Raw genomic sequence first — 18,942 nt, 5'->3', positions numbered from 1 at the left:
AGCTTGATGGATGAGAGCGAGACTAATCAAAAGTCCCGACACATGAGACGAGACAAGATCTTCCAGTAAAAAAGACTGGTGGAGCGCAGAGTTGAGATCTTCAGGCAAATGAGATGAGTGGAGTATCACACATCAAGAGCTCCTGGCTGGTGAGATGAGTGGAGAATCGAAGCACCCAGCAGGCTGAAGAACTTAGTAAATTAGTTAGAGACGTGTGGTGGATCAGACGCTTGGTTCATGAGAGCACTTGCCGATCTGCTCTCGTTGAACACCAAAGGAAATAAACTATTCAAGGCAGTATGATGTCTTGTTCAGTACTTCTGTCACTTGCTGAGACTCTCAATGCCACCAATGTCATCCACTTGTTTTTACGTCCACTTTCCACGGAGATCAAGCCGATCTGCCTTTTACAATCGCTGAGAGGGGGTGAGCAGTTATTGTCTCCATTGAATGCACAAAGCCAACCACTGCAGCAGTAATGATCACCTCCATTGTGTCCAAGTGGGAAGTTTTGAAGGAAATGAAAATAACAAGATTATTTAATTCCATGGTGATTTTCACATGATGAAGGATCTTTTGCACTGATCTAAGGTAATTTCGTTCCATTGTATTGAACTAATAGGTAAGTAATGATGTATGGACTCTTGAAAGGGAGGAGAGTTTTGAAGTGGGGGGAGGTTGGGAGGTTGGGAGGAAAAAGGATGAGGGGAGGGGGTTTAAGATGGAGAAACGAATGGATGGAATGTTGGACTAAAAGTGAGAAAGGTCCATAACTGCAACAATATTATAAAATGTATCCTTATTCATTTGTTACATTTCTATTGCCAGTTAAAATGGTTGCGTGTTCGACAGGTCTTGCCAGTGGAACAATTAATGACGATTGACTCACATAAAACAATGCTAATCATTTTCATAAATGTTTATTTTCTGCCAGGTTTTGTAGTTGTTGGAATAACAGGAGGAAGCAAGGAGTGGGAATTTGTCCCAATGAGAATTATAGAGTTATAAAGGGGAGTTGCATTGAAAACTAGAAGGGCACTCGGGAGAGCACATACCTCCACCATGTAATGCCTGATCCACAAGAAGATATCAGACCCATTACAATTTTTTAAACAAGAAAAAGTACTATCAGAGATTGCAGACCCTCACCAGGACTTCTTTTGAGTGGTGTATTTTTATAGGTTTCAAGGTAAATCAAATATGGCTGCCAAACCATGTGACCTATGATATTATAGGTATGAACCTTTTGTTCCTCATGGACAGGCAGTCATACATGTAAAGTTTTGCCTCGATCTGTTCAGCCACTTCAGAGAAGAAGATTTTTGAAAGTTTAAAAAGAAAAAAACAATATGGCTGCCGAATCACGTGACCGATGACGTCATGAATTTTTTTTCTCTGGACCATTTTATCCCAAGATGACCCTCAAAAATTTCCATACTGATCGGATGTGGTGTTCTACATATGCAATTATGACGTCATAACGGGGGCATCTACGACATCCTAAAAATGAGACTAATTCCCTTTGAGGAGTACTTGCTATGTGCCACGTTTCAATTTTTTCCTTGGTGCGGTTTCAGAGATACAGAGGTCCAAAGTTTTTTTTTCCGTTTTCCTAATATGGCTGCCACAACACGTGACCTATAATGACATAATTGTCATTAACACACTCCACATGAGCATTCGCACCAATCTTGAAAATTTCATCTCAATCCAACAAACGGTTTAGTTGCAGAGAAAAGCATGAAAGTTCTGTGCAGACAAATAAGAAGAAGATGTCGTAAAGAGCACTATAGCACCTTACTTGTTGACCTTGGGACTATGTTGACCTTTTGGTCCATGTTGACCTCAAAAATAATTGGCTGAATTGAATTCAGTGACCTGAAAAAAATATCCTCTTCAAATTTCAAGTCAATCGGATGAAAATTGAGGATTTTAGAAATTCCACCTTCGTTGGTGAACTTTGGCCTATGTTGACCTATTAGTCCATGTTGACCTCAAAAATAATTGGCAAGTCGAATTTAGTGACCTGGAAAAAAATCCTCTTCAAATTTCTAGTCAATCGGATGAAAATTGAGGATTTTAGAAATACAACCTTAGTTGTTGACCTTGGGCCTATGTTGACCTTTTGGCCGATGTGGACCTCCAAAACAATTGACTTCTTGAATTCAGTGACCTGCAATATAAATCCTCTTCAAATTTCAAGTCAATCGGATGAAAATTGAGGGTTTTAGAAACCTCCCTTGTTGTTGACCTTTTGACCTCAAAAACAATCGGGTTCTTCCTTTTGACAAACTCCACCATGTGGTGAAGCTTCCTGAAGATAGGTTTAAAATTGTGACCTGTAGGCGACAAACAGACAGACAAGCCGGTAGGCAGCCATGGGTCACCGAGCATCCAATGACCTTTGACCCCTAATCTGAGTTAATATAGTACTAAGTACTTACGAAATTGCAATCAAATCGATTAACCCGTATATGAGCAAGGGGGCTTTGAATGGTCATTTTGCCCGAACAATGCACTCATTGACCTTTGACCACTGACTTAGCCGAGATAGGTCAATATGTCCTGAAGCAAAGTTGTAGTACCCATTGAGTACTCTGTACCTGTGAACTTTCATTCGTATCTGTTAACCCGTGTAGGAGCAAGGGGGCTTTGAATAGTCATTTTGACCGAAAAATGCACTCATTGACGTTTGACCCCTGACATAGCCGAGATAGGTAAATATGTTCTGAAGCAAAGTTGTAGCACTCATTGTGTGCTATGCACCTATGAACTTTTATTCGTATCGGTTAACCCGTGTTGGAGCAAGGGGGCTTTGAATGGTCATTTTGCCTGAAAAATGCACTCATTGACCTTTGACCCCTGACCTAGCCGAGATAGGTCAATATGTCCTGAGGCAAAGTTGTAGTACTCATTGAGTACTATGTACCTATGAACTTTCATTCGTATCGGTTAATCCGTGTAGGAGCAAGGGTGCCTTGAATGGTAATTTTGCCCAAAAAATGCACTTATTGACCTTTGACCCCTGACCTACTCGAGATAGGTCATTATGCAAATGAGCAAAGTTGTAGTACTCATTACGGTCAAAAAGCATGTAAAGATTCATTCGATTCGGTTCAACCGTCTTGGAGTTAATGTACTTTGAATTTTCAGCGGGAATGCTCAGAGGCCCTCGGACACCCAAGTTTAGAGGGTTGCCATTTGGAAACTATAAGATATAGAACAAAATGGATGTGAAACAGCAGATAGAGAATCACCTTCAGATTATGCATACCAAATCTCATCGAGTTCCATCTACTGATAACTACTCGGTATCAATTTGAATGAAAAGTACCGAAAATGCGGTTTGATATCAGAAATCCCCAAAGTTCGTGGGGGTGCTGTGGGTGAACAAAGATATACTGTAAATCGAAAATCCGGCGTGATCGTTTGTGCACAATGCATTCCAGATGATTAGTGTGAATTTTCATGACCATCCGACCATAACCCTAGGAGGAGTCGCATTTGGCGCGAAGGCACCTCCAGCTCTCGCATATTATCGATTTTTGCACGAATTGACCTTTGACCCCTGACCTAAGCAATATCGGTCAATATGTCCTGAGGCAAAGTTGTAGCACTCGTTGCGTGCTATGAACCTGCAAAGTTTCATTCGGATCGATGCACTCACCTGGTCATGAGGGGACCTTCAATTTTCGGGCATACCCCATTTGTAGGGGGCGCTGCGGGTAAACTATTCCATATATCACAAAAAACGGAATATATTTGGTAGAGCATCCACCTGTAGATGACGCATGCCAAATTTCATAAGCCTGCGTGGGATAATGGCTTTCGGAAATGATTTCGCGTGAACGGAACCGATTTTGAAGGTTTTTCGGCTGTTGCTAGGGGACCAAAGCGTCCCTAGCAACCATCACAGTTTCCAAAGCACTAGGTCATAAGATGTGCCTACCACCAGAGTTTGGTCAAAATCGGCCCACGTTTACTACCAATTATGCTGATGACAAACGAACAAACATCCAAACAAACAGACAGAATTACTGACAATAAGGGTCACCTATTTCGGCGACCCAACAGACAGACAGACAGAATAACAAAATCGACTAACCAATATATCTGAAAAAATTTCGATTTTGCAAGTAACAAACGGACCCAAATGCAATACCCTCTCTGGCGAGGGTAATATCATGATATACATCGTTTTTAATCCCATCTCTCAATGGTGAGGAATGACTTTAAAAATTAAACAATTCTTACATCCGGATTCGGATCTTCACCAAAATCGAATCAAGTCGTCCTTGTCACACACCCAACTTGTCCGTCAAGTTTCATCCGAATCCATCTACAACTTTTTGAGAAACCATGATATACATCAGCTTAGCCCCATCTCTCAATGGTGAAGAATCACTTTAAAAATTCTCGATGTCGGATCCAGATCTTCACCAAAATCGAATCGTTTCGACCTTGTCACACATCCAACCTCTCCACCAAATTTCATCCAGATCCTGTGGTGTATGGGCGGAGCATGTATTGTATGGGCGGAGCCCCGAGTCACGGAAGGTGGTGGTCACGTGGTTGTGACAGAGGTAATAAAGTTTTATGTGCTTGTTAGGAAATGATCACATAAGCCGTAGGGTTCACATTCTTGCTAAATTAATTTGGTTCAAATGCACATCAAGCGTAAGGTCATCTTTCGCATGTGGGACAACAGGACGTACAAGCATGGAGAATTCTGGATTTCATATCGTCTTCCCTGCCTCTCTATGTCCATAGTAATGAACAATGGAGGACAAGCTCTTTTGTGCTCACGTGTGCCCGTGCAAGTCTCCGGCAGTGTTAACAGCCAGCACACCATTCCGCAGGCCAGACTTCATGCAATGGTATTGTTGTTGTGCCAGCAAAGGGAATGTTGTCAATCGGGAGAATACCCATCCCCTGCCAAGCTCTCAGCAACGACGCTCCATTTGACGTCTCTTCTCGCAATGCCACGTCCTTTGTATATATTCACACTGGGCAATCCTGCTGCAACCAAAAGGCCAATTCAAACAGGCAGAGAATAGAAAGGTCGTACACAAATAAGGTCAGTCAGAGGCAGCTTGGAAAAAACAGGAATTTCACTCTTTGCAATGTTTCCAAAAAAATTGTTTTTAGGAATCATGTCACTCACCATATCATTGGGTAAATCATGCAATACTGAGCTGCATATAGCTTCATAATGATGGTGACTCATCTGGGGTTTCTGTATTTAATAATTCCATTATTTCTGGATTTTCAACATATTGGCTGAGTTAAGTCTGAAAGCGAAAGGTTGAAGCTTCTTTGATATTCACTTCTGGCATATTATCCCATTGTTACCTGTTTTAACCAAACACATCGCATTGAATATATGCCATCCATTAAATTGCTCTCTCTCCCTCATTTAGAAACAACTCATTTTCGAAAACACACTCCCCTATTTTCTTGAGATCAATTAGGCTCTGATGTAGCAGACTAAAGTGCTGGGCCATACCTCACATGTTGCCTTGTGCAAAGTGTTTCTAACATGGTGTATAACTGCCAAGGATGAGGAACATAAATGTGAGACGACACGATTTTATGCACAATCCATGATCAGAATTGCAGATTCTCATGCACTCAGGCCACATTGTGTAAATTATGCACAAACGGCGATTGTATTGCAGCACCTTATCGTACCACTGATATGCAGCCACAGGCTCCTGATTCTATTTCTCGAAGAGCCAGTATTGTGCTTAAAAATTTAAAGAGTTCTGACTGTTTATTTGTGTAATGATCCAATGTGAAGCTCAAGCACATTATCATGCTCCAGACGGGTAATGAATTTGATGATTTTGCTTCTTTCCAGTTTTTGAGTCCTCATTCTCATCTTCTCAATAAACCCTGCAGACTTGTTTTTTTTTTTTTTTACCAAAGTATCTCACAGGAAAGTCATCCTGAGAATTCCAAAAGAGGTTGCAGCTTGGATTGGTTTGATGCCTTTACTTGGTAAGCAAGCTGCAAGCAGTGCTTCAGGAATCCCTTGGGCCTCCAAGAAGTGCCTTGTTGAGAAACGGGATTACATTTAAGTTAGCATCATTGCATGTTTATTATCAAGCGTACCAAAAATTTCTTTTTGAGATCTTGTCATGTTTAACCCTTTGAGGACCACAAGCATCTTGAAAGTATTTTTCAGATCTAAGTCCAATTTTATTACTAGTTTGGCTAACTTTCAATTTTTGAAATAACGAAAAATACAGGTTTTTCGAATTAAAACAACAAAAATATATTATGGAAACGACAAAAGCTCGTACCGAATGTTAGATACAATGTTTTCCAATGTACAAACATAAAGTAATCTAAAATTGCAGGGAAAATATCAGAGATACAGCACTTTAAAGTTTAGGGACATACATGTTCCATGGTCCTTAAAAGGTATAAGTTGCATTATTTTTTTAAACTTAAAATATAAAATGAGTTCCCTTACAATTTCAATGCAGGAGGAAGTCATTAGGTCTATCAAGCCTGCACAATGGTTGCCAACCTATGGTTGTTTGTCTGTGCTCTATCATTTTTAAATGCTGAGCATTAATCAAGGAAATGCCTGGTGTTGGCTTAACGGTTAGGGTGGTGGGCTTGGGATTCTAGGATGTCGGATGTTGAATTAATACCAGGTGAGGTTGACTGCCTGTCATCCTTCTGAGGTTGGCAAAATGAGTGATCGCATGCTGGTATACTGTGTTGGAGTGGTGACCTGCCCAGAATTGTGTCCTAATAGCCAAGGAAACTGCTTAAGCAGAACCAATGCTCCGCACAGAGTATGGTCCATCCTGATGAATTAATCAGGGAAGCAGCATGTACCATTCATTTTTAGAGTCTTTGGTATGACTTGGTCTGGGTTTGAACCTCCGATCTCCCAGACTCAGAGCGGATGCTCTCATAATAACACCGAGTATGGCCAGAAAAGAGAATGGCCCAATCAGGATTGAAACAATTCTGCTTCATTGTTGCAGGTTGTTCAAGCTGTTAGCATAAACCAATTCTTCTGCAGTTCCATTTAAGCTGCTCAGATTTTCACTCTTCCATGAAATTTTAAGGCAGTCTCGAGAACTGTTTTGCTCCAGGCTATGAGAAGGGACATACAACACAAAGGTGGAGCTATTTATACTGGGACAATCAAGTCCAGGAAGAATGGAATGGTCAGAACATGTCACAGTGTAATTGCACAAAATGGTCCCATCACAGACAAACATTCTGCTGTAAACATAATATTAGAATACCGGAGGTGGATCCAGACCCTTGATTTGGGAAGGGGTTGGGGGTGGGGGGGCGGCATGGGACCAACAGTGCAGTGAGCATGCCACATGCGCTGTCACAATATAGCATTTAATGGCTTGCTGTATGAAGCCTGATGGGGGTTCAGGGGACAAAAACCCCAGAAGATGTGGCATTTAAATTGTTTTGAGGGGACAATTAGGGTAAATGGCATCAAAACATGTGCCAAAAGATTAGTGATGTCACAAAACATCAGTAATTACTTTGACGCAGTTATCATACTACATACTACATACTACTCTATAATTTGAGAAGTATTCGTTTGTGTTTATTTCTTCTAAAATCGAAGATTCACAAGTATATTGGTTGGTCTGGTCTGTTTGTCTGTCTGTCTGTATATCAATCGCCTACAGGTCGCAATTTTACTCCGATCTTCATGAAACTTAACCACCTAGTAGAGGTAGTCACAAGCTAGAGACCTATTGTTTTGAGGTCAAAAGGTCAAGTTCACAAATCGTCAATGTTCATCTGATTCACTTGATATATATCCAAAAAACACGGGTGGACAGCAAACCCTCATGGTGAAGCTTCAATGGACCCATGTGGGTATGTCCATTAATTACTTCCTGTTTGAACATGAGTTGGATCATAAATAGGCCTACATCTATTAATTATGTATTACTTGACTATAACTACATCTATTAATCCATCCATCCATCCATCGGGACCATACTCAGTGCAGAGCGTTGGTGCTGCTTAGGCCTAAGTGACATTTGCTCTATGGCGAGGATACGGCGACCGTACATCCTCTGAATTGACAGAAACGTGCGGCAGCCGCAGAGTTTCTGCGGTGGCCTCAGGGTGGCCCTATGCCGTTTGGCTATCATTTACAGGCCGTAGGGGTCGCCGTGGAATTATAACATGGAGTTATAACTTTTTTTTCATTTCTACGTTCGCCGTAGCAATTCAACAAGCCAAAAAAAAAACTAGTTAAAAAAAATAAATTAATTAACCCACTCGTTACCGTCCGTCTGGCCGCACGTTCTCCTTAGAGCCCCCTTGCGGTCGCCTTGCGGGCACCTTGAGGCTGCCTTGCGTCTACCTTGAAAATTATATGGCCGCCGCAGTGCCCCCTTAAGGTCACCGTGTGACATCAAATCAAAGACCGTACGGCAACCCCACGTTTTCGGTCTCCACAATTTCTAAATACGCCGTGCGGCTCCCCGAAAAATAAAAACATATGTGACTGCTACATTGTGTGACCGTGGAAATACTGCGGCCGCCATATAATTGCTAGTGGCCATAGATTTCGGAGACCCCACGGCCGCCGTGGCAAATGTGACTTAGGCCTTAAGCAATCTCCTTGGCTATTTGGCATAAGCCTGGATGGGTTTCCACTCCGCCACAGGATACCAGCATGCTGGCACTCATTTTGCCGACCTCAGAAGGATGACACGCAGAGTCAACCCCACCTCGTATTAATTGAACAGGATGGTGGGGTTTGAACTCAGGATCCTTGGATCTCAAGCCCACCACCCAAACCATTAAGCCAACACGAGGCATGTCTATTAATTATGGTTATTAATTACAGAACATTACAACATACCTTTTAGACATTGAGACCTGAACCCTTTAGATTTTTTGACCACTTTCGAGACCTTTTAGACCCTTTGGACCTTTTAAAACCCTTTATACCCCCTTAAATTTTTTAGACCCCTTCACCTGTTCGACCCATTGACCTATTTAGTTCCTTTAGAGCCTTTGGGAGCGTTTAAGACCCTTTAGACCCCTTAACTCACAAAGACCTTTGCACTCTTTGGACCCCTGAACCCTTCAACCTTTTCAACACCTTTAGACCATTTTAGACCTTTTGGACCTTGTAAGATCCTTTAGACCCTCTGAAACCCTTTAGATCCCTTTGAACCCATCGACCTTTAGACCTGTAACTACTGTTGGAACATACCCTTCAGACCTTTCGACCCCTTTGGCATTTTAGACCCCTTTCAAGCATTTTAGACCCTTTGGACATTTTAAGACCCTCTTAAACAGTTAAACCCCTTCGACTCTGGAAGAGCTTTACACCCTTTAGATTGCTTAAACCCCTTGACTCTTAAGGCCCGGTCACACCTTGACGTTTTAGCCAACGTATGCCGATTTTTGAATTTTTTTTCTAAAACGCTGGCACACGTTGAATACGTTATGGGTAAGTTTTGATAACATTGAGAGCACGCTGAAAAACACTGCCATACGTCGTTGTATGTTGGCTTTAAATTGTACTTTTCGGTTGTCCTCAAATTTTTTCATGCTTGAAATTTCACGACGTATGCCAGCGTATGACTCACACGTTCCGCTACGCTGGCCACAAGTTGTATGCACGGTCTGCGATCGTTGACAGACGTCAACACATGCTACTTGTAAGTTAATCATAAGTTGAGACATGCCGAGGTAATGTTTAGCATACCCGAAACTTATTTCTAACCTATGATTAACGTGTTGTTGGCACGTTACGCGATCGTTGCCACACGTCGACAGACGTTACTTTTAAGTTACTCATAGGCTGAAAGACGTCGGTATAATGGATCGTCCTTGCGTCAGCGTCCACGGCCACGGCCAGGACACTTATTTGCAGCATTCTTCAAACTTTTCTTCGGCATGACGAGGATGTTCACACTTCGATGTCTAGCTTGGCTATGATTCCAATTGTCCATCGGCAGCGTCTATTTAAAATAGTCGAGTTTGAGCGTTTTAACACGTTCAGAAGAAACGCTTCAAATTTCAAAACCCCAGCGTCAAAAAACAAAGGCGAGTGACAGCAATTTAAATCGTTCATTGTAAACAATGAAACTAGCTGAGTGGTACCGTTTAAAAGTCGTTGAGTGTAAAAAAAATCCAATTGTTGAGCGCAAGCGTCTACTTTCAATAGTGGAGATGCAGCCATTTAAATCGTTGAGTGGCAGCCTATGAATCTACCCGTGGACACGCGGACGCAAGGACGATCCATCATAACCCACACCCTCCCCCTCACACTCACCTACTACTGCCAACATGAACAAACTACTACTAATACTAATACTGATACTGATACTGTTACTGCTGACATGGACATCGACTCAAAAAGGACTCGAAAACACTGTTGGGTTCCCCTTTTATGAGCAGCATTTTTATATACCAATTCCCAAAACCGCTGGGAACACGTCTTTATATGGCAGTTGTAAGCTTGAAACACATTCATTTTTTTTTTTTTGTCGACCGGAAGACGTCATTGGAATACGTCTACATACGTCGATGTGTGTTGGGACTACGTAAAGAATTGGTTCAAAGCACGTCAAACATAAGTTAGAAATAAGTTTCGCGTAAAAAAGACATTACCGCGACGTGTTTCGACTTATGAGTAGCTTATAATTAGCCTTTGTGGACGTGTGTAAGCGTCCGCATATCGTGTGTACAACTTATCCCCATCGCATGCGGAACGTGTGTCATACGCCGAGTACATCGTAAAATTTTGAACATGTTTAAAATTTCTTGACGTACTCTACTTACTACGACGTATGATAGCATACTTTAGCGTTCTACTCACGTATACCAAACTTACTCATACCGTATTTGACGTGCCCCAACGTTTTAGACACACTTTTTCTTAGGTCGGCATACGCTGGCAAGATCGCCAAGGTGTGACCGCGATGTTGACACTTCCATTTCTACGGCAGTTATGATTCGAATCGTTGTCCGTCAGCCTTTTAATAGGCTACGTCACGACCTCGTCGGCGATGCGTGCAACGCGCTATGCCGAAGTTAGACTATCGTTGGGCATCGGTTGTGTAGGCCGACAACAGGTTCAGCATTCGTTGGTATAAGTTATCTATAACACAACGAAACGTTCTGTGTCCATTACTAATATGTTATGCATACGACCAACTCGTTATGAATACGTCCGAATATTAAAAAAAAAAACATCAAAAGTTCAACGTCAGCCAGCGTTTTACATACATTTTAATACGTTGCCATCGCTGGCTAAAACGTTAAGGTGTGACCGGGCCTTTAGACCCTTTAGACTCATTAGACCCTCTTTAAACACTTTAGACCAAAACTACTATTGGAAAATCCCCCTTATACCCCCCAAGACACTTATAGACCCTTTGGCCTCTGAGACCATTGAGACCTTTACACCCCTGAGATTCTTTAGACATGTTAGACTCCTTTAGAAGCATACCACACAAACATCTCTGGAGTCTTCTTGCAATACACAGACTTTACATTTTTCAGCAAGCAATGGTTGCTGGTTGGTCTCTACCCAGGTTGGGTGGTCTGATAGTTTGAACAGAATTTGCATATTGAGTCACTGGATGGTTCACCAATCCAAAACTAGAAGTATATTGTTTTTGAGGTCAAAAGTTCAAAGTGTCAAAAGTCAAGGTTGCATAAAATCAATTTTCATTCGATTGACTTGAAATCTGAACAGAGTTTGCATCTTGGGTCACTGAAGCCGATTGGTTAAATTCAAATGGTCAAAGCTCAAGGTCACACAACCATCAATTTTCATCCTATTAACTTAAAGTTGAACATGTTTCTGTGGTGGCCTCAGGATATTGGGTCACAGCAGTGGTTTACCAAAAATCAGAATGATCGCTTTAGCCGTTTTGAGAGTCAACGGCTTCCATGACAACAATTTTCCACATTATAATCAAATTTGACTTTTTGTGATTTTGTTATTGCCATAACTCAATAATTTTTTAAGTTATCAAACTGAAACTTAGGCAGCTTATTTGTATGTATGTGTAGTATATGTGAGTAAGATTTTGTCAAAACAAATAAAAGGTCAAGGTCAAGGCAGTCTGAAATATGAAAAAACACCGATTTGGCCACAATAAGAAAATGTATCAGCCAAATTTGTTATGCATAACAATCAATCATGTAAAACACTTGATAGGTCAAATTTTGCAAATTACCAAATTGCTGTTTCTATGGCAGTATTGTTTATTTGGATTTTGCAAGTATCATGTTCTGCATGCAATCTTGTTACTTGCAAAAAGTATATTGGTTAGTCGATTTTGTTATTCTGTCTGCTTGTCTGTTTATCGCCAACAGGTCACAATTTTAAATCGATCTTCACAAAACTTCCCCACATGGTAGAGTTTGTCATAAGGAAGAAACCTATTGTTTTTGAGGTCAAATGGTCAACATAAGTCAAAGGTCAACAACTTGGGTGAGATTTCTAAAATCTTGAATTTACATCTGACTGACTTGAAATTTGAAGAGAATTTATACTTCAGGTCAAAGAATTCAACCAGGAAATTATTTTTGAGGTCAACTTTGACAAAAAGGTCAACATAGGCCCAAAGTCAACAACTAAGGTGAGATTTCTAAAATCCTGAATTTTCATCCGATTGATTTGAAATCTGAGGAAGATTTATATTTCAGGTCACTGATTTCAACCAGCCAATTATTTTTGAGGTCAACATAGTCCCAAGGTCAACAACTTATGTGCTATGTCTAAAATCCTCAATTTTCATCCGATTGACTTGGAATTTGAAGAGGAGTTGCACATTTGGTCATTGAATTCAACCACCAATTATTTTTGAGGTCAAATTTGTTTTATGGATTTTGCAAGTATTGTGCTCTGCACGACATCTTCTTCTTGTTTTTTACCTCTGCCACTGAAGGTGAAGGAAGTTGTGTTTTCATCCCTTTCTGTCTGTTTGCTACTTGCAAAATCGAAGATTTTTCAAGTATATTGGTCAGTCGATTTTGTTACTCTGTCTGTCTGTCTGTCTGTCTGTTTGTCTGTTTGTTACTTGGCAATTCTTTTTGTTTTTGACAAGTATGTTGATTGCCTCCATTTGTGTTTTTGTTTGTCTGTCCGCTCACTTCCAGCTAAAACTTCTCAACCGAATGTTCTGAAATTTTCAGATATTAATGACACTGACGCTGCGACGGTCCTACATTGAAGTTTCGTAAAATTTGTTCGACCGAAAAGGTCTACATCGGTCAATAGGCCAATTTGAGCCAAATTTTTTGAGACTTGAAATTTGAACAGGATTTGCATATGAGGTCAGTGAATTCAAACACCTATTACTTTTGAGGTTATCATAGGTCAAAAGATCAACATAGGCCATAAGGTCAACCCAAAATAGGCCAAATTTTAAAATTGTTTCTAAAATTGTCAATTTTCATCCGATTGACTTGAAATTTTAAGACCATTTGCAAATCGGGTCGCTGAATTAAACTACCTATTAATTTTGAGATCAACATAGGCCAAAAGGCCAATACAGTAAGCTCGCCTTTTACACGTGTTCTGTTTGCGCGTTTTTGGAATAGTGCGTGCCTGTCATTTACACCACTTTTTTATTTACGTTCACGAGCATTTGGAATTATGTGATTCGAGTGCATGAGTAATGCTGTGATTTAATTTTCGCACTGAACAGCATGAAAACGTGTTCATTATCACAGCTGATGTCGGCTAGATAGATTTCCTCCCTCGCCTCCCCTCCCTCAGTTAGTTTCCGGAAACGCTCCATCTTAGCTTCGTGTGTTTGGTGAAGTGTTTACTATTTTGCACGTGAATTGTGCCTCTGTAATAATTCTAGCCTTTGCAATAATGACTGGAAAGCGTCCGTGGTCTAGCGAGGTTGTTAGTGTGAGCAAAAGACAGAGGAAGGCCATGATCACTATGGAAGTAAAAATGGATGTTTTCGGACATTCACGAGCATTTGGAATTTGGAAAGCATTTGGAAAGAGGTGATTGTACAGCTGATATGAAGGTGAAGTGAAGCCATTTAACGTTAGTTCTGGGTGGTTTTCGAACTGCCGGAAGTGTTGCAACTATCAAAATCATCAAATGAGCGGAAATGTAACATCAAAATGAGCGGAGAGGCTGCTGCTGCCGACACCGATGCCACCGAGAAGATTCCTGCGTTTCTTGAGGCCATTATCGAGGAAAGTAGATATTTTGCAAAACAATTTTTTTCAACATTGATGAGACTGGTCTATTTTGGAAAAGGATGCCACATAGGACGTACATTTCTCGTGAGGAGAAGAGCGCATCTGGGTTTAAAGCAGTGAAAGATCGCTTCACGTTGTTTTTGGGAGGTAACGCTGAAGGTGATTGTAAATTGAAACCATCAATGGTTTACCATTAAGAAAATCCCAGGGCTCTGAATGGATATGTTAAAAAAAAATGTTTGCCTGTCTCTTGGTATTCAAATGCCAAGGGCTGGATAACAGGCCAAATATTTTATGAATATTTTAGCTCCCAACTTCCTTCGGAGTGGAAGGAATATTGTGAGAAGGAGAATTTGAGTTTTAAAATTCTCATCATCCTCGATTATGCCTCAGCATATCAAACATCCATTCAGGACCTTAACGGGAATATTAAGTTTGTGTTTCTTCCACCCAACACCACATCTCTAATTCAACCCATGGACTAGGGAGTGATTGCTACATTCAAGGCATATTATCTCCGAATAACATTTGCAAACCTGGTGAAATGCACTGATAATAATCAGATGACTGTAAAGGAATTCTGGAAGGCCTTTACAATAAGAGATGCTCCATGTAATGTTGAGGAGTCTTGGACGGAAGTCACCCGTTCCTGCATGAATGGAGTATGGGGAAACTTTGCCCTCAATTTGTTCACGGCTTCAAGGGTTTCAGCATGAATAATGATTTGCTGAAAGCACGATGTGACATCGTCGAAATGGTCAAGACTGTCAGCTTTGATGAAGTGGAGGAGGGTGATGTAGAGCAGTTGCTGGACTCGAACCGGGAGAAGCTCTAAAATGAGGACCTTCTAATGCTGGAGAAGGAAGGCCAGGTGGAGGAGTCGGAGGCAGAAAGTGAAGAGGTTGAGCCACTGCGTACTCTCACTATGAGGATGGTGGAGGTTTTCCATCTCATTGATATGGGTCTCGCTATCTTCGATGAAGATGACCCCCAACACAGAACGCAGCTCAAGAGTGGCTCAAAATGTCCAAGCGGACCTCAGCTGCTACAAGTTAATTCAAAAAGAAAAGCAGATGAAGGCAGCTCAGAGGACTTTGTTTTTCTTTTTTCAAAAAAATGAAGGGAAAGAACATCCAAAGGACGACGCGAGTGAGCCCTTGATATCTAGCGGTCAAAAAGCTAAACCGCATCTCATATCCTCTCCAATTCAACATCATCAACACCACCATCTTCGCCAAGGTCATCTGACAGATTATCCCCCTCCTCCATAACTCTTCCACCCCCTTCCCCTCAATACTTCAGAAACAATGACATCAGTAGCAGCAGGTAACGTAGTCCTAGCATCCCCTTTCTTTAATTTTTCTATTTTTAATTAGAATTTATTAAATGCAACAGTTCATGGTCGTGTTTTCACAATTTTTCATTGCTTATATTTTAAACATTACAATGTAAATAAAATATAGCACTGTGATAGTAAAAACAGGACAATAAAAATGAGGATTGATGTAGCACTCCCCCGAACCTCCACCAACTACATGATTTATTATGGGGAAATTGTTTTTAATTTACACGTTTTTCATTTACACAACGATCTTCAAGAACGCAATTATGACGTAAATCAAGAGGTTCCAGGTATTGGCCCAATTTCTAAAATCCTCAATTTTCATCCAAATGACTTGAAATTTGAATAGCATTTGCAAATCAAGTCACCGAATTCAACCGCTTATTAATTTTGAGGTAAACATAGGCAAAAAGGTCAACATAGACCAAAAGGTCAACATAGGCCAGATTTCTAAAATCCTCAATTATAATCCAATTAACTTGAAATTTGAAGAGCATTTGCATATTAGGTCACTGAATTCAACCACTGACTAATTTTGAGATAAACATCAGCCAATAGGTCGACATAGGCCAATTTGGGCCAATTTTTCTAAAATCCTCAATTTTCATCCGATTGACTTGAAATTAGAACAGGATTTGCATATCAGGTCAATGATTTCAACCACCTATTAAATTTGAGGTAAACATGGGCCAACAGGTCTAAATAGGCCAGTTTGGGCCAAATTTTCTGAAATCATAAATTTTCATCCGATTGACTTGAAATTTGAAGAGGATTTATATTTTAGGTCACTGAATTCAACATATGAATTATTTTTGAGGTCAACATCGACCAAAAGGTCATTGTAGGCCAAAGATCAACAATTAAGGTGGTATTTCTAAAATCCACAATTTTCATTCCATTGACTTGAAATTTGAAGAGGATATATATTTCAGGTCAATGAATTCAACCACCAATTGTTTTGGAGGGTAACATAGGCCAAAAGGTCAACATCAGCCGAATTTCTAAAATTGTCAATTTTAATCCGATTGACTTGAAATTTGAACAGGAGTTGCATATTTGGTCATTGAATTCAACCACCAATTAATTTTTGAGGTCAAATTTGTTTGATGGATTTTGCAAGTTTCGTGCCCTGCACAACGTCTTCTCTGGTTTGTTTGTCTATTTGTTTGTTTGTGTACATGATATCTCAAAAAGTTTGGACGGATTTGGATGAAATTTAGTAGACATGTTGGGTGTGTGTCAAGGAAGAATTGATTCAATTTTGGTGAAGATCCGAATCCGGATCCGTGTCTGATAATTTTTTAAATGATTACTCAGCATTGATAGATCGGGTCAAACTAATGTATAGCACGAAATCTCAAAAAGTGGTGGACGGATACGGATGAAACTTGGTGGACATGGATGTGTGACAAGGAAGGATTGATTCAATTTTGGTGAAGATCCGAATGCGGATCCGGATAAAATAATTATTTAATTTTTTAAGTAATTCTTCACCATTGAGAGAGGGGCCAAAAACGATATATGGCATGATATTTCAAAAATATATTGGCCCGATATGTTCCCGTGGATCAGGCATCACGTGACAGAGGTATGTGCTCCACCGAGTGCCTTTCTGGTGTGTGTGTGTGTGTGTGTGTGTGTGTGTGTGTGTGTGTGTGTGTGTGTGTGTGTGTGTGTGTGTGTGTGTGTGTGTGTGTGTGTGTGTTTGTTTTTGACTTCCATGCACTCATGAACGACTGGGAGGGGTAGGGGGGGATGAGTTGAAAACTGGTGGTTGCATTCGGGGTGCGGACATGGCTTTGTGGCATAATAATTTTTTTCAATAGCCCACCAGGGTTCAGGGTGATTGGGGGGGGGGGCTCTCTGGAGGGGGCCTGTATGGGGAGTGAAGCAAATTATTTATGCAAATGTGTATCACATAGCGCTGCTCCCAGTGTAAGAGGGTATTACAAGTCATAATACAATGCCCCAATTCTCATCATCAAAACTAGACATCATATAAGTGGAGGAATTATCATACTATAGTATCATTTCGTTTGTGTGTTGGTCGGACTTATATGCACTCCTCAACTGCTGGACAGGATGTGTTGAAAACTGGGATTGTACTCGGGGTATATACGAGAAGTTCCAGCGCACTGCACTTGTTTTAATATTAACGTTACAAGCGAACACAACAAAGCAGAGATCCGGAGCATTACGACCATAGTGAAGACCGACTTGCCAAAAAAACAACTCAAACTTCGGAAATGGTGGAAGCCAGTATTACAAGGCATAATAAAATACACCATAGGCATATCAGTGGAGGGATTAAGTCATCCATAATAAGGATGGGTTCTTTGATAGTTACAAAAAGTAACTCCAAGTATCTGACTCCTTTAACAGCAAAAATGTTTGGGTATTCCAAATGCCAGGGATACATATTTCTAAAGAGCTTTACAACTTCGTCAAGGCAATCACAAGTCAATTCTTTCTCAAATTCTGAACAATAATGTATATGATTGTAGGTAAATAAAACAAACACAGGACAGGCCACAAAAAATCAATTGAGGTTGACACCAACATGGCACATACACAAACCTTCAGTCTTCACCAAAGACAGGGGGTACAGGGAAGCAAAGCAAACAAAGAAAAATGGAAGAGTTTAAAATTAAAATGGAAGGGGGTGGGGCGTCAATTACAGAAAAGACCTGACAATACTCGGACATGGTGGCAGAGTGGCAGATGGTGGGATGAGCACAAACAATCCGGCGTCCGTCAAGGAACTAGAGAATGAGGATGTTCAGTTCGCAACGGACCGGGGGGTTTCCAGAGTGCCAGAGGGTCTAAAGTCATGGAGCTCAAATGAGTGCAAAGCAGAATCTCGAGTGAGCACAAGGAAACCAAACGACAACACACAAAGACCCCACCACACTGACTTCACCAGAATGACTTTCCTGCATGTCGCACGAGTACATCTCACCAGTTCCACATCTTCACTCACAGCCACAAGCTGATGATGCGCCACCAACAAGCCTCTCCTCTGCAGTCCAAGACTAAGGGCGATGCATGGTTGGGGATCGGCCATTTTGTCTCTGCTTCACCATACATGTGCTGTGTGATTTGACCTGACAGAAAAGTACTGTATGTGTTTTGGTTGGACTCTCTGTGTTTGGAAGGAGGTGAGTAAATCATTGCAAACTGGCACAGGCTGAATTACTTTTCTTCTTCTTCTTTTCCCCCCCCCACCCCCACGACCACATCCTTTGTGTTTTTTTATTTGGAGGGGGGAGGGAAATCCACCAGTCCATACCTTGTCCAGAGCTGCTAGTTGACCTTTGAACACTTGACATGAAAAAGACATGTCTGAGTGAATTAATGTTTCATCTTACAGTCTTGGAATCCAGGCTCGCTGACTC

General features: G+C 41.0%; 1 long non-coding RNA gene across 1 annotated transcript in view; it reads left to right on the top strand.

The window, feature by feature from the left end:
• LOC147021663 (uncharacterized) overlaps nt 1-18,942 on the top strand; it is an 82,915-nt gene that overhangs the window by 24,290 nt on the left and 39,683 nt on the right. The gene's annotated exons all lie outside the window — the stretch shown is intronic.

This window comes from Eptatretus burgeri, chromosome 8 (genome assembly GCF_056783735.1).
Source record: "Eptatretus burgeri isolate ZD-2024b chromosome 8, Ebu_testis_v1, whole genome shotgun sequence".
Taxonomy (NCBI): Eukaryota; Metazoa; Chordata; class Myxini; order Myxiniformes; family Myxinidae; genus Eptatretus; species Eptatretus burgeri.
This window is presented reverse-complemented; position numbering and strand designations above follow the sequence as displayed.